Source organism: Metopolophium dirhodum, chromosome 7 (assembly GCF_019925205.1).
Source record: "Metopolophium dirhodum isolate CAU chromosome 7, ASM1992520v1, whole genome shotgun sequence".
NCBI classification, from domain to species: Eukaryota; Metazoa; Arthropoda; class Insecta; order Hemiptera; family Aphididae; genus Metopolophium; species Metopolophium dirhodum.
The window spans coordinates 21,798,120-21,816,669 of NC_083566.1; positions in this window are offsets into that span (position 1 = coordinate 21,798,120).

The following is an 18,550-nucleotide window of genomic DNA, read 5'->3' on the forward strand; positions in this document are numbered from 1 at the left end:
TACTTTCAATTAAGCGATTACTTATTATTATCGTCAGTTCAGAGTTTTCAATTTATTATGAAAATTGATATCACGTTGTATAGGTATTATGTTCTTTGTCGTTGTCGTATACTATATTTAATGGTATATGCGCTAGTTATATACAAGCAAGTATAATATTATTATACAGCATAATTATATTGAGACAATTTTTTGTAATAAACTATCTGTTTCTATCGACGTGCATGCCCGAGCAAATTGCACAAACCAAATCGAATATCGATACTTTCGAAATGAATAATAATAATATAATAGAAACACCGCCGTCGATTTTATATTATTATTAGTACGCTCGTTTTCAGTTTGTATAACTCATATATTATATATATATATAGGTAATGTACACAACTGGCACTGTTGACGAACTAAATTTCAAATAGGTTTTCGTTTAACAGAGACTCAGGACATTAATGTATTTTATTTATTTAACCCGAGGTTAAATAAATTCTAAAGATAAGAAAAACACGACCTAATAAACTAGATTTTAATCTATGTCCTTTATTTTTCATCAAAGAGAAGGTTTTTGTCAGACTTATATTATGTAGCCGGTAGTACAGTCATAATTAACGGTAATGGATCCGAGTGACTGCTCTGAAAAAAAGCATCAGATGGGTCATAAGCATGTAACACTTAACCCACATTATAATAAATACATGATATAACATGATATTATCTATATATATACACCTAATATAATATATATATATATAATAATAATGATTTATAATTATATAATGAATAACCAAAAAAAATAACATTTAACTGTAGGTACCTAATACAAATCAATAATTTGAATTTTAGTTAAATGTTACTTCTATTTTATATAAGAATTTTTATTAGAGAAGTGGTAAATATTAAATAATAGTATTATATTCGCTTTTTTTTGTTACTATATGCATTCTTAAAATTCATTTTTTTCTATTAAAATATTTATTTCTATTTGAAATTATTTGAATATTGTTTAATTGTGTAAAATATTCTAAGATTGTATTTACGATGTAAACAGAAGTACATCATGATTATAAATTAGCTACTCAAAAAACTAAATTTAAATTATAAATTATAAATTATAATTATAAGTTTGCTCTAAACGTGGATAAATATCTAAATATATTTGGTTTTATTCCGAGGATATATTTTTGGGCAAAATGTAAAACTTCATAACGAATAAATATATCACTATATATTATATTATAATACTATTATTATAGTGATGAGACAGTGATGAGTGGATATGTAGGTGTGGTTGCAATTAGAATAATATAAATAACCAAAAGTACCTATAATATTAAATCATAATATGTTTCATCCACATAACTTCGTAATAATATGTCGTAAAACGCACATCCAGTTAAAAAATAAAAAGATCAGGTCATAATATTATATTATTATTCTAGCCGGTGGGCGACGACCGTACTAAATAAAATCTATTCATTATCTGGTTATCTATTTCGTAATATTTTTTTGATATTATACATTTTTATTATAACTCGGTGAAATTAATTTAATGATTTGATTAAATTATTGAACATGTTAATCGTTTTATTTGTAATTTATTAGTTATTTAATATTTGTTTACTAGAACATTTCAATGTGTTTTGACGATGACATACATATGGTACATTCATACATCAGCCTTTAAACGTGTTCATCACTTTGTGTGGCATTGACCAAAAGAAGAACGCGAAATAATTCATCGCACTGCTCAGCAATTTTAGCGACCGTATCGAGTATAATCATTATTGTACCTATAAAATATTAAAATTAGTAACGTTACCAACGTCAACACCAATACAACTAATATATTGAAGTATCTATTACTGTAACGACGTCGGACCGAACCAATTTTTTGCCAATCCATGTTTTGTTAGTCATATTATGTTTTTATCATATTATATGTATGCCATATGTTTTTATCGGCAATGACTGCTGTGCCCTATATATTTATATAGTGCTATGTGACCTCAGTCAACTTTTGGTATATTTTACAAACCAACACGCAGTCTTTGTCGCTGTATTTATGATTTTCATTGGTGATTGTAAATAATTAATAATATTATGATATAATTATTGTCAGACCTTATGTCATATATGCAACACGTATACCGGACATTCCGTTTTTGTTTTTTGTAGCTTTTTTGTTTGTCACGCGTCACGTATGATAATATAATATATAATTTATATAATGGTTTTCTTTATTAGGTACCTATTGTACGTCTTACCGATATATTTTAAGCTTAACAAATTAAAATATACGATATCACAGCTATCCACCCACACTAATTTTACTATGTGACGTCCAATAATAATATGCATAATAATTTAAATAAATAAAAAATACGTAATGACACAATTTTTAATATTATGTTAAAATAAATAAAATATTTTTAGTTACCTTATACCTTATAGGGTTGATGTAGTTTAATACAAATCATAATATAATAAAGAGGTTATTATTGTATTATAAAAGTATCATAGATTAATGTTCACAATTATATATAATATCTGTTAAGAATTTTCAATTCAACTTTTGAATTATTTTACTGTATATAACTAAAACTGCAAATAATTTATAAGGTAGATGAAAATGTATAGGTACCAATGTAAATTTTACTGACGCAATCCTTAAAATGTAATACAATGTATGTAATTTGTTACCATAAGACAAAAACATCATTAAACAAATTGGAAAATTAATTTAGTAAAAATAAAAACGTTTTAGAGTTTAGTTGTCTTTGATATTGGATTAAAATAATCCTCCTAGGTAGTTGGTACTATCATTAAACATTATCATTTTAAGAGATGATTTTCTCCAGTATTACTGATAATTAAAAGAAAAATATTATTTAAACTTTTCCCTCTCTGGGAAAGTTGTGGATCATAAACATGTCCTTTTTTTCGCTATATACTATTATAGTATATTGTGTTCTATTATTCACGAACTCATCAAATATAGTAACACATTACGGCACCATAGCAACTGATAAAAAATGTGTAACATTAAAAGCGTCTTATAAATTTCAGATAAACCACAGCCAAAACACAACAAGTATATACATGTATGTTTAAAAAAAAAACCGATGACCCAATTCACCTCCTCGGTCAACGAACCTATATTCACACTATTCTGCCGTACGCCGGTGCTGCTGACTTTAAGTACATGTGATATTTTGCAAAACTCAGTTCAATCTTCTGTGTTACTGTTAGAACATTAAATAGCTAATAGTTCTATAAATAAAATATCCTTAGGAATAGACTCTGTCATTTTGTCATCGATCAGAATTGTTTTCGTATAGTATAATGATTTACCATTGAATTCAAATATATAATACATCCATGATAATAGTGCCTAATCAATGACGAGGATATTATTTTTTTTGTTGTCTCACTACCCATATTTCGACGTGAAACAACAATGCTCCGATGCCGGATTATGTATGGAAAAATCCAAACGATTAGCATAAAATATTAGTAATTTTGTTGATCAAACTGTGTGTGATATTAAATAACAATATATTTCTGACACTATTTAATATTACAAATATAATTTTTAAGATTCGGAAAACCATTTAAAAAAATAAAACAACAACAAAATATAATTTTTTAATGAGATCGAATCCCAACCCAAACTTAATATGTTTGCAGTAAACTGTGAGTAAGAACCGTAAATTCATTACTTGTTTTTATTTTTTCAATTACTTATATTGACTAGACTCAAAATATAATATACTTAAGGGCGTACGATATAATTTATTTTCAATATTCTTCCAACATAATATATAGATTTTAAGACATGAACATGATTTTTTTCAATGAATTCTTACTAGATATTCAATTCAATATAGGTACAAGGTATATTAAAATCGATTCATTCTTCAGGAAATTAATGTTGTGAGGGTTTCTTTCAAAATTATTATAAAATCCATGTCATTATAATATTTATCTACATTCATTAAAAACTTGAATAATAATTTATTTTGGTACGACCCAAATTCTTAATTGAAATAATATACCAGTCTCCTGTATATCGGTGTATAGGTATACATAGTTTATATTAATACACGAAAACTTTCAAGTTTTAATTATTCAAACTTATAAAACAAGTATTATATATATATATATGTATATATAATTTATTAATATATAAGTAGCAGTTCGGTACTTTGATAATATAGTCGTTTTCATATTTTGGTAAAATATATTATCTTTCGCGTACAACTTACATTTATTTAAAAAAAAAAATGTTTTATAATATTTATTAATTTATAATTTAATAGAACTACATTTACATTTTATTACAATACGTTATATTAAATATGTATTTATAGTTTATATTAATATATACATATCTATAAACTATTCGTTACAATAATATATATATCTGTATAATATATTATATCTGTACGCATTTCACAGTTCTTGGCACATCAATCACACATTTATAAACGACAATTAATGATTGAAAACCGAAAGTTGATAATAATGAGCGTTTGACAGAACAGTTAAATTAAAATGAAATGTTTCTTTATAATTCGTTTTTCGGATTTCTTTTTTTTTTTTTAAGTTGTTGCGTGTTTGATTACTAATATAATACAGTAGCTACAGCCGAAATGTATGTTCACAACATTTTGTGAAATCCCGGACACCTACAATATTCGTAGGGCTGAATTATTATAAGTATTAAAGTAAAAGTACCGATCATTTTACATACATTTAAAACTAGAGCCAGGATTTTGTAAAGGAATATTATTTTACAATGGCTATAATAATTATACATACTAATAATACAATTAAAATAGGTCGATTGCCTTTAGATATGTCATTGGGTACTTACATACATATTAGTATATAATATATTATAATATTTATATTAGTGTACACTGTACACTGTACGTATATTATAGAACGAATAAAACGATACATCTACACTAATTTTTCTGTCATCTATTGTGCAAGCTTAAACTTTATAATATATTAAGCTCAATACTAATCGTAAATTATGGTTTTCCATTAAAATAAACTGAAATACTTACATAAAAAAAATTACTTTAATAATAAATTAATTTATAGTTAATCCACTTCTATAAAAAATTGAGCGAAAACGTATTTATTAATTACTAATTGAAATTAATAGGTATAGCTTATAGGTATAATATTATATAATATTAATAACATCAAAAGTGTTCTATATGAATATATGATATTTACATGGCAAATAGGTCTAAGTGTATAGCACGATGCACAGTACCTAAATAAAATCAATAGCATTCGACGGGACCATTTTCCTTCAAAAAATGAGATAAGTACCTCGTTTTCCTCCTTTAATTATTTTCCTCGAAAAAAGAAAGGGGCTTTCCATTTTCCTCCACATGCTTCTTTGGACTATAGATACTAGAATCGTGTGTGTTTGCCTCCAAATATTAAAATCATATACCTGTTAATTTTTTTATTCTGAGCGGAGCGATGAATGTAATGATTTTAGAATGATGTGTGTTTTTAATTTTTTGTGTCTGTGTACACGATAAGTAGTCGAAATAATACTTCGATTTTCAACTTCAGTATCTTGTTCCATGGGAAAGTAAATCTAGTTAGTAGTGCGTTGAGTAGGTCAAAATTATATTAGTAGTTACATAATTATCAGTAGTTTTCAAAATCATCGGGAAAAACAAAAGAAAAATTAAGGAAAACGAGAATTTTTGCACAAAATTGGTTGTTAGTGTAACTTTAAAACGATAGACCAGATACATGAAATGTTCACTGAAAATATGTATGATCATTTTCTATACACCAAACAATTTTAAAATATTTTGACTTATTTTGAGCTGTTTACAGAAATTTTTTTATATAAATGTCAATAAAATGTTATTCATTGGGTCAAAAAGCTTGAAAATTTAATACTATATAGGCTCCTAATATATTGTTATAATGACAGTTGAAAAATATTAAAAGCATTTAAAATTCGAATTTTGACAAAATATGTAAAAATCACAAAAATGTGCAAATTATTTTGAGTTAAAATTAAAAAAAATTTCTTTTTAAATCTAAGATTTGAAAATGTAATACAAGATTCCTCATAAGTTTGCCTACCTTTATCAAAAAAATATATCTACCAGAAAGTCAAATTATATAAAATAATATCCTAGGCTGACAAACCGTCTCCGCTCAAAATTGTTTTTCGTATACAATGATATTATATTATTGAATTCCAATATAATAGTATCCATTACAGTTATCCTCGTGTAACATACTGTACAGCAGAGTGACACCCACTTAACTGTTTTTTTCAATATTAAAATTATCTGTTTTATGTACCTACGCATTACGCAATTATGACACAAATTATATTATTTATATTCTTATAATATATAAAGTATGATTATAATAGCACTCCTAAGTCCTAATATTAATATTATTATATTATTTAAGTAATAAAAAAATTTACAATAATTTGTGTTGTTATTATATTTTAAATTTAAGTTTTATAATAGTTCTAAATTATTATACAAATACATAGTTTATTATATTTTATCACGATAATTTTTAATTTTTATTTATTTTATACATGATGTGTTTGCCTGTACATAAAAATACATAAAACATTATCCTTGGCAAGAAAATGATAAGTATATCTAATTAATTATATATTATAACTATTACGGGTATATCCAAATCAATAAGAAGGTGGAAATTAATTCTTATTTTGATAACAGAGGAAACTGGTATAGATTTCTAGACATTTGGTGTAAAATGATCAATTGATAAACACGGTACTCATCTCATTTTTGGACGAAAAATGCTTCGGCTATAATATTAATGTGCAAACGGCAGGGTGGTCAGGTCGTCCCTCCGCGAAAATCTCAAGGGTCCCACACTCCTGCCCTGTAGGCTGTAGGTACAATCTGCCGCACCATTGTTAGGCGATGATAAATAATATTAATAATTATTTTATTTGAGTTTAGAGAGCACGTGCGATTTGCAGAAATCTCGGCCGTGGCGCTCGTTTTCGTAGCGTTTCGCGGCGGTTGCGCTCGGGTTCAACGCACTTTGGGGCTAGCGCGCCCGATCGCTCTCGAAGACAACACACTTTCACTTGCCACCGGCTATCCAACGAGAACTCGGCGAGGTTGGGTGTGGTGGGTGGGAGAGGAGTACCTATCGCGAAACGGCCTAACCTGATTTCTAGCCGGCCGGCAGCACCTCTCTCGCGCTCGACACAATAATAATAATAATAGTAATAACAAAAACAATAATAGGCACATTGTACAGCGCTGCGATTATAATATTATTATAATATTGTCGAGAGGATGTCAGCGCGCTATTTGTTTTCTATCTCTGTCCCACGCGCAACATAGACAAAACGCATTGACGAAGAATCATTTTTTCTATGTTTTCAGTAGTCTTAGAGTAAAATCACCCATTACAAAAAAAGACACTAACATTTTTGAGGGAATGTCATATCGATTTGTCTAAATATTGTCTCAAAACAATTTAAACATCATTTAAATGTACAACATTTTTTTTGTTCATTTTGAAAGTCGAATACAAAGTCAAATAACAATAAAATACAAAACCGATATGTCATTCCCTCAAAAATATTATTTTCTATCTTTTTGGTAATGGGTGATTTTACTCTAAGACTACTGAAAACATAGAAAAAATGATTCTTCGTCAATGTGTTTTATCTATGCTGCTCGTGGGCCAGAGAGAGAAAACAAATAGTGCGCTGACATCCTCCTATAATCATCATTATTATTAAAATACTAATAGAGTTGGCAGATAGCCAACATTTACCTACTGTAATATACCTACGGTCGAGTCGATTAAAATAGGTAATATAGAAAATCACGTGCCACGGAATAAGTATTAAGTTGGTTGATGACAAAGATTAAAATAAAATAAAGTAAATAATAGATACACAACAAATTTATAAAATACAATTTTAAATTCCACTAACTATACTCTGCTACTTTTTGTATATTATCTAAGTGAGCAAAGTTATTGAACAATTTATCATCTATAGATATATATTAATATATTGCCGAACGTCGCAGATCATATAGATACATTTTCTATCACTACCTATATAAAAAAGTTTTTCAGTTTTATACAATACTAAAAATGTAATTAATTATATTTATGGTCATTTAATTTTCCATCAATTATATTTCTATTTAATTAAAAGAGGTCTTATACTTAATATTGATTTAATTTAGATGTTATCATTTAAATTTATTCCAAACAATAAAGGAACTAAGCTTTTCAAGATGTTTGGGTTTCGCGTTTCTTAAGCGTGTGCAATCAGAGTTTAGATTTATTTCTTCTTCACTCGAGGCTCTGTACTGTTTTCTAGTTAAGCCCTTACTAAAGTATGGCTCTGGTTTATGGCACCCTTATTATACCACCAACAAATCTTAAATTTTAGAGCAAATTCAAAGACGTTTCCTTTCATTTGCTGGCGATGATTTGAATATTCATTACCCTAACTATGACTACTCGCCCGCTCTCTGTAAGTTAGGTTTTAAAATCGGCTGTGATTTCTGAATTTATGCAAATTTTTCATTTTTACAAAAACTTATTGGTAGTTCAACTGATATGCCCTACCTTATCCTCTGACCCCTGTATAAACTTCTGAGTTCTTAAGCGTAAAAGCGTTCCACTATAGCTCCATCACCTTCTGTATTATGTACCTATATAGGTATGACTAAATATATTATAGTCGCCAGACGTACTACGAATTATAATCGAAATCATCCTCTTAGACTTATGAATAAATATAATGATAAAATATTGTATTATAGCGGTACTGTTCTGCAAGTCCCACCTAATCAATTATTGTATAAATCTAGGATCATCAAGAGGACGCCCACACGTCCTCCGTCTTACAAAAGTACAATATGGACAATTTTACGTTCACTATAAGTTATAACACATTTTATTCCAATTATACAAAATTAGAGTGAATTTACCTCTTATAAAATTTAAAGGTAAGAATATTATCTTGAGTATCTTGGAGGATTTTATTGATATTATTATTATTTTAAGTAAATTATGATCATTTTAAAATGTTTAAAAATGGCCATAACTTGCTTTTTAATAAAAATATCAATAAAAGCCTCTAAGATGCCTTCAATAATGATCTTACCTTTAAATTTTGTAAGCGGTAAATTCACTCTAATTTTAGAAATTATGGAGTAAAATGTGGTATTTTGAACGAACAATTTGCTATATTGTACGTTTGTAAGACGGAGACAACCAATGACCGTGTTGCGTCCTCCTAATAATAAATTGTAGTATGTTATATCGTTAATTTAAACATATTATAATTATATGATTATAAAATCTATTTTTAAATGTTCATAAAACCTATGCACTTTTTCAGTTTATATAAAAATATATATTTCCTTATATTATATTAATATTTTGATATATTGCGTTCTATATATTTTTTTTTTATAAATAGTACCTATATACTTGAATCATAAAATAATTAAGCTAAAATATATCATGCACACATTTTAAATCTAAAGATTTATGATGTACCCAATACAAGGTGGGCGAGTGTTGACTTTTTCTTTGCTCAGTACATTTTCTGGGTTAGCTCACTATAAGCAGCGTGCATTCGAATATACAAGAGTACACGACACACGTATATAGTATTGACTTCCAAGATTGTATTGTGTTAGGTTTTCACAAACACGAACATATTGTATTATAGTACTTACTTAATATTATATAGTATGTTATTTAGGTCTCCGGATAATATATAATATTAACCTAATGCGATTTATACCGTGCCGTTGGTCCTTGTGGCATGAAGGTCTCTCTTACATTTTCTCCTTCTCTATCTATATTTGGGACACGTGGCAACGACGAACATGGTTTTAAACAACTAATAATATTGTGAATTATAATTGAAAAATATGATATTGTCATACTCATGATATCCACGACCCCGAAATGCATTCAATTGTATTTTTCTGTCACATTACCCATTTCGGTTAAATAGTTTTAAGATTATTTACATAATACATTAGTTAGGTGTATATATTATAAACTTTTAATATCTCTCTATTACTCTCCTCTTGTTTGGTTATTTGTTTATTATAAATACGTAACTCAAGAATATTATTGAAAATTTACCTTGTAATTTCCATTTTAACTTTTTAATATATCTAGACATCTATTAGCCAATATGTATGTAGCTATGTAGTATATAGGTACTATTTTTACTAATCTATTTGTTGATACAAAATTGTACAACCATCGCTTTGGAGAGAAAGAAAACGCGTTTCATCCGTAGCGTAATACACGAGCCCCTTATAAAGTCCACGCATTAAGAGGACGCTACACCCGCATACAAATGTAAAACAAAGCAAAAACGGTTTTGCGCTGGAAAGAACTGAGAAATCTACAATCATAATTCAAAACTAAGAAACGAAATTTTTAACACATGAAAACAAGAACTTCGGCGGTGCAATATCGTTTTTATTTTTTCGATATCAAAACTTCAAAAACAATTACTTAAGTTTGAAAAACACAAACAATAATGGATTTTGAAACAATAAGAACTTTTTTTTCATACAACTGATAATATGCAAAAATAAAAACGATATTGCACAGCCATATAGTTCTCCTTTTTATGCGGAAAATTTCGTTTCTTAGTTATGACTGTAACCTTCTCAGTTCTCTCCCTCGCCAAAACGGTTTTTGCTATGTATTACATTTGTAAGACGGAGAAAACACATGCTGGTGTAGAAAAAAAGAAATTAAACCACATCAACCCATCACCGCCGATCGTACCTATATTATAATATTTCAGTTACAGTTTAATTTGCACTACCTATCTATAGTTATAATAATAATATATACGCACAGGACGAGGTGGTATTAAATCATAGAAACAACTATAATATACAATATACATATGTTTATAGTATATTATACGTCTTATATTATATTTTAAAATATTATCATTATGGGTTCATGCATATAATATTATTATATTATTTATGTATATAGTACATTGACCGACTAAAAATAATAATTATATATTATGCCAATCATGTAGAGTACAGTGTGCATAATATCATACTGCACAACACGCGGTGCACACTATAAGTAATAAGTATATTATAATGTTATTATACAGACGACCGTACCTAACTGCACGTGTAATATTTCATATTACTATAATATGACACCCAAACAACACGCGACGTGTATTATGATGATAATATCGAAATCGACAAACTTGCAAAAATTACCTCAGTGCGACAGTGCCCCTACAAATTAATTTTCCCAGCGTAAATATTCAGCTGCGTGATGGTGTCAACTTTTATTGTCATAGATTTTTAGACAAATTAATTATTAAACAATTTATTTCCATTAAATCACGTAGTATTCGTATACAATTAAATTATGTATAGTAAATTATATTATTATAAAAGTACCTATAGTTTTTATGACAGTATAAAAATTCATAAATCAAAACTTAAATACGAAATTAGTTATTTTAAAATAAACCAAAGTTATCGAGACTTCCTCGAAAGTTTTCATAACAGGAATAATGAAAAAATAAATTAGTAATAAGTATAATTAAAGTAATAGTTAGTTGTTACTTAGTGTTTACAATACGCTAGGGTATCTACGTCCTACATCCTAACTTTTATCTATAACAATCCATTACAAATTTAAGAACCATCGTTTCACCACTATACAAATTAAATTTATTAAGTTCATATAATAATATAATATTATATTAGACTTACAGACTATACTACTATAGTAACTCATCTATTCAACTCTACAGTCTTACAACCAGTTATTAATTATTAGTTACTAGGTTTAATTTCAGTAATCAGAATGTTATATATGTAATTTGATTATTTAGCGATGTTTGTTATAGTATTACTACGGATTTATTTTTTTGTGTTTTTTTTTTATATAGTTGATACGTTTTGAAAATTATAAATGTACAGTCCGGTGTCTTGCATAAAAATATATTTTAAATAACGTAACAATATACATAAATACATAATATATAATGATATGTAATAATATGGTATGTCTTAAGAAGTTATAGGTGATTTAACATTCGGACAACTTTGCCGGTCTCTCCACATGTACAGAAATACATAGACCTCTGTCCTCTGCCAGTTAAAAACAAACACGTATTGTTATCGCTCAAAGGCTTTTTATGAGATCAAAACAGGCTATTGTTAAACATGACCTCTTGTGTTTATGTAAATTACGCATTCTGATACAATTTTGATCCTGAAAGTCGAACTTATCGACAAAATACAAGAGTAAAACAATATATATACAATATACATATATTGTGTAATACATTATAATATAATATTAGACGAAAGTCCTGACTTATTTAATGATATAATTCTAATTGAAAATTCCCGTTAAGGCTTCAAATAAAATTTATTTTTAAGGGCATTAGAAAATATATTCGTTTGGTGATAGTTTTAAAATAAATCAAAATATTTTAAGCACCCGTGACGATATACCTTCACATTTTATTTACATGAAACGTTGTTCTAACTCTGGTATCTGTATTGTTTTTCACCGCTTTTAATAAAATTACACATTTTCAGAATATATTTTATGTACCTGCTATAATACTCAACAAATCTACAAAACAGTAATTCTACATTTTCCAGTTGAGTAATACAGTGGTTACATATTATTAATAGTAGATTGAATATTAATAATCACCTGTAGTGGAACGATGTATACATACTAAATAATTAAAATTTAATTGAAATCTTGCTTAAATTTTGTAATTTTCGTCAGATCGGAAATGCAATTATATGCCGACGTGCTGCCGTGTTTTGAATTTGGAATTTCGATCACTCTAGATAGCCAAATGTAGGTAATTGAATACAAAATTACGTAAACATAATCTACACCTGTATTTATACATTTATTATCTTACGATAAAAAAATATCGTTAAACCTTGACTATAATATGTTATGTAGACATGTAGTCGCTGAATAATTAAAGACGTACGCGTATAATATAATATTATGTTACACGATAAATTATTCTATTCAATTTCGACAGAAACTGCTTGAAACTTTTTTCAACACAATAAAAAATTATTCGCATCCATGTTGATTTGATACGTATAATAGTTATAGAAGAATCGTGTTCATACAATGCATATTATATGTGTAGATTTCAATTAACTACGTGAGTGGGTAGTGGATTCGGAAATGTAAAAACAAAATAATTTTGAACGTAAAATATTAAATACATTCAATTGCAGGTTCAATGCAATATTTGTACTACCTACCTATTAATGTTGTAATTAATAATAAATGTATATTATATTCATGGATGTCCAATACTTATCATACGTTAAGAGATTTTAATTAATTTCGAACATAAAATAATGTCACGAATTGTATGGGTTCATAATGAGTTCATATTTGAGTTGAGTTTTAACACTACAGTCTACAATTCAATTAATTGTGTGTTGCATACCTACCATCGTTTTAAATATGTTGAGATTTGATCATCTGCAGAGTATGATAAAATTAAATAATTTAGTGTAACAGTACATAATAAGATGTGTATATTATAATATATTGTCTTGTCACGATGTTTGTATAGCTGAACAATGGAGATTGATACTGTGTATACTGCGGCTATAATATGCGGAAGGTGCACACAAATGTAATACCTACCTAGCTATTTAGCAAAGTCCCCTGCATATAAATTATTATAATTTCTGTGATTCAGTGGTCCGAATACCCAATTGATCATATATTTAAAAATATATGTATGTAATATACCTATATTACAATACAGTTTATAATATATGTATTATTATTATTCACGGTATATGCCGAATGAATAGGTATAGTTGAAGTATGCCTCTGGAAAATTATAACTTTACCTATATTATCATAATTATTATGATTTACAGTACTTTTTAGTTTTTGGTTTATTTAATCTCAAATCAAAATAATAATTGTAATTAAAATATTTGTTTTTTGTGTTTCATAATATTTTGAGATACCTACACGATAGCCAGTATTTTTATTTATAAATAAGATGATTTATAAGTGTATGCAAAAGATGCGGGTTGATGAGTACCTATCTAAAGTAGGCGATCTGGTTTGTACGAGAACTAACACGGCGATGGACCATAGACACTGTAGATGTATATCTGCTTTAAAGACACATAAATCGGAAAGATGGACATCCGCCAATGTGTAGTCCTAGATGTTTAAAATATACTCGATTCTGGCATATATATATATATCGTAGTTTCATTTTATTTTTCGTTGACAGTTACAATAATATGATATATTATTAAGTGTGCTGTAGGCACGTACCTCCTATACAATATATAATCATAAAAATAAAAACTAACATGGTATTATATTTTGGTTTTAAGGTTTGTGACTGTGAGAAAAGAAACACCAAACACTCAAACACGATCATTTCTAATGATAAAAATTAATTATTATTGTCCATTTATTGATTGTACCTATTGATTTAACTGATGAAAATAGCCAGCCAACATAGTAAACACATTACATTGTTACAACGGATCTCCATGAGTGTATACTGTATACTAATTGTATTTTTTTTAGTAAAAATAATATACAAGTGAATAAAGCGTGGCCTTGGTTTTAACTACTGTTTTTTTGTTTTTTTCGATGCGCCAAGGTTCGTTTAACGAATTGTTTCTATACGTACAATAATAATTATTATACAGTTAGTCGGTCGATGTTAGCCAGTCAACTAGAAAATTAAAAACAGATAAATTACATCGAGTCGCAGGCGCTGCGACTATACGGTCCGAATTTTATCGAATAGTGATGGACGGTTAACACTTACAATTAATCAGCATCGGACTAAATGCGATTGTAGTGTTGAACATAATATAATACTAATAATATACTACAATAACGATCGCCCATCGTTCGACGATCGAATTCGAACATAACCGTACAGGCAATACTGTATAAAGTTTGCGAACACGCGTGGTACCAATATGTATAATATAGTCGTATTTAAGACTGTACCATGACATCGGGTACCATTGTACCAATCATGGTATCATTTTGGTATCGCGTATAAGTACTCGCGCCGAACGCGCGCGTGAAGCGAATAAAATATTATTATTATGATAATGAAAAAAACCGTGTGGCGTTGCGAAACGATTTCGATTTCGGCGACTCGGGGCAACGCTCTCGCAATGCGATTTGCCTAACATATTATTATTATTATGTTTTAGAGCGTGCAGTCAATCCCAAACCTTTGACAGTGTTACGTAGTTACGAGTTACATCGGTTTTTACAACACACCGTTTTGGATCTAAGAGCTGTATGTATATTATATCAATATGTATTTTATACATCTCCGTGCCTACCCGTCTGCATATAGTATTATCATGTAAGTATTGTGAAACTATACGTTTACCCATATGAAAACCGTACGTACAGAATGTATATAGACGACCGGCGGCGCGTGACACGTATACAATATTTTTACTATTTTTATGGAGGGTTATTTTTACTAGAAAATTTACATTTTGAAATGCTTACAAAAAATTATTTTTAGATTATGTATTATAATTTATAACTTTGAGTTTAAATTTTCATAAAAATAATCTGTTTTTAACCTTTTATATTTTTAAACATAATTCTTTAATAGGCCATCTGTCACAGAGTTTAATTGATCAAATAATAGTTCATAACATGAAATAAAATGTAAGGGTTTAAATATAAAAAACAAAATACCTACCTACATACTTAATACATTTAAGCATTTTTTTTTAACACTTAAATTGACTTGTAAATTGTTTCAAATACATCATTAAACTTGCTCTACTACGTCACAACAGTCATACATTTATATGTATGTAGAAATGTACCAAATCTTCAATAGCTATTCATTATATTTACATTATTCAATACACGAGCCTTTGAGGTAAATTTAATACAATTACTGAATAACGTATTGATCGTAAGATTAAATTATATAATATTATAGTTTATATAACTATATTTATATTGTCAGTCATACAAAATATAATAATATACTAATATATATGTACATTATATAAACGGTATTTAGACGGCATCTGAATAACTATATTAGTTATAAAACTATTGTATTATATATTTACAGTATTCGTTATTACTCATTAGTCATTCTTCATTACTTATTGATAATGCAAAACTGAGCTCATTCTCGAGTGTAATTACAAAAAATAAATATAGAATATAAATGAATGACAAGTTATAATGATGGAACACTAAATTATAATTTTTTTTTATATAGTACATTAATTGATATTTATTGAGTAACTTAAAAATGCGGGAGGTTCAGCCTTCTCGAAATTTCAGGAAATTTTCGAGTTTTGTGAAAGTATTAGGTAGGTACCTAGTATATACGTATGGTGTAACTATGATGAATTAAAGTTGTTAAATACGAAAATGCAACAAAAGACTAAAATGCTATACACTCATCATCAGCATACCAAATAGTGAACCCTCCCTTATATAGCATATTATCATACCCCGCATCCCAAGCAAAATTCTGACTATGCCACTGCACGTTCCTAATTTAATAACTCCACGAATATTATCTACATAATTATCTTGACAAATTATCTCTGTGGTTCTCAAGATAGAAACTCATCTCAAATTCTAACAAAAGCGAAATAACGATATTTACCTTGATAAAATACACAAATCCACTTTATGTACAAATTAACAACAGTAAATCCAATGGAACAGCAAATATGACTCGATAAAATACTAAGAAATACGTTAAGGAAATCAATGTAGAAAATAGACATTAACAAAAAACTAAACTAAGGAATTAAGGATAACCAAGGATGAAAATCTTATACATTTTACTAAATCACACCACAACCCAGATTAAATGTTCACTCATGCTATATAAAGCAATAATAACTAAGACCGTTACTAACTTATGCGTATCCAGTATATATACTGCCGCCTTCCAGCAAAAAATATTATAAATTTCCCAAAATAAATTCCTTAGACTGGCCTTGGTTCATGTAAAATACACAGCTACTACGGGGGTATCATACCTATGGGCTGCTATAGACATGGATTAAGTAATTAAACTCTCCATTTCCAATTAATTTTCCATTTAAAAACAGATGTAAAAACGTCCAAACCTAGGATCAAAGCACACCTAGCGGTCTAACACAGGAGTACGAAGACCAATCATACATATTACAAGCAAATTTCTTTCTTTTTATACCTTAAATAACCATAAAAGTAGTTATAATGTTGTAATATTGTAACATGTAAAAATATTGTATATGTTAACAGAATCCATTAAATAAATCAAAACTAATAATAACTGCACGTTTAATACTTATGTTATCTAATTATTTTCTGATACAGTTTTGTCAGTCATGCTAATTATATTAACATTATTTCTTTAAAAATTAGTTCGGTAGACTATACTCCGCATGCTGTGAAATATTATTATTATATGGTGTAACTGAACAAATAAAAACGCGTTCCTTAAATTTCCAAATTAACGAAATAATGTTGAATGGAGTACCTATGTGGATTGACAATATTGCTCTTGAATAGTAAAGTTATATAGGTACTAGTTGATAGGTGGTAACAGGTAGGGGTACTATATAATATAGTCTATATTTACGAATTATAATGTGTGAATAGTTTAGTATTCAAGAAACGAACGAAACAATAGGAGAAAGAGTAAAAATAGGTAGGTATCCGTGACGGGAGTATAATTATGGTTCACAATTATTATTGCACTATGCGTTCAAAAATTACGATTACGGAGAATGGGGGTGAAGAATTTAGCAAACACGCATACGTACATTATAATAATATATACAACGAAACACTATACCTAAAATTATGAATGAAAAACCTAATATGATATGTCAAGATAAAAATTATATTGCCAGAACGTCCGGAATAGCAACGACAATATAATATGCATAATATATTATTAAATATTATAAAAAAAACATTTGCTCATATTGTTATAAACGTCATATAGATACACTGATTTATAAAACCTTTGTGGGGGACGGAGTTGCCGAGCGGACTAAGGCGCCGGTTTAAAACTTCGGCTGGGGTTGGCATTTTTCTTCGTGCAAGTCACGGTGTCCGGAGAGAAGTGCCGCTATCCCCCACCCGGGCAGGTATCTGCCATACAGGCGCCCACTAAAAAATCTGCCAAACTGTGTTTAAACGTGTTTAAACCTGCAGTACCCTCCCACACAGTTAAAAAATCACCAAATGGCCTAAGTTGCCGAGGGTTAATTCATAAAAAAAAAAAATTTATGAACGCTCAATTGTGAAATATTAAACTAATAATATTACGTAACAAAACCTATCATTGTTCAGTATTTATGGAGGTACATTTTTATTTTATATACCTTAAAATTATAAGATTTTGATTGAATTAATAACAACTCGATGGATATTTTAAAATACTCAATATTGAGGTTAAACGATATAT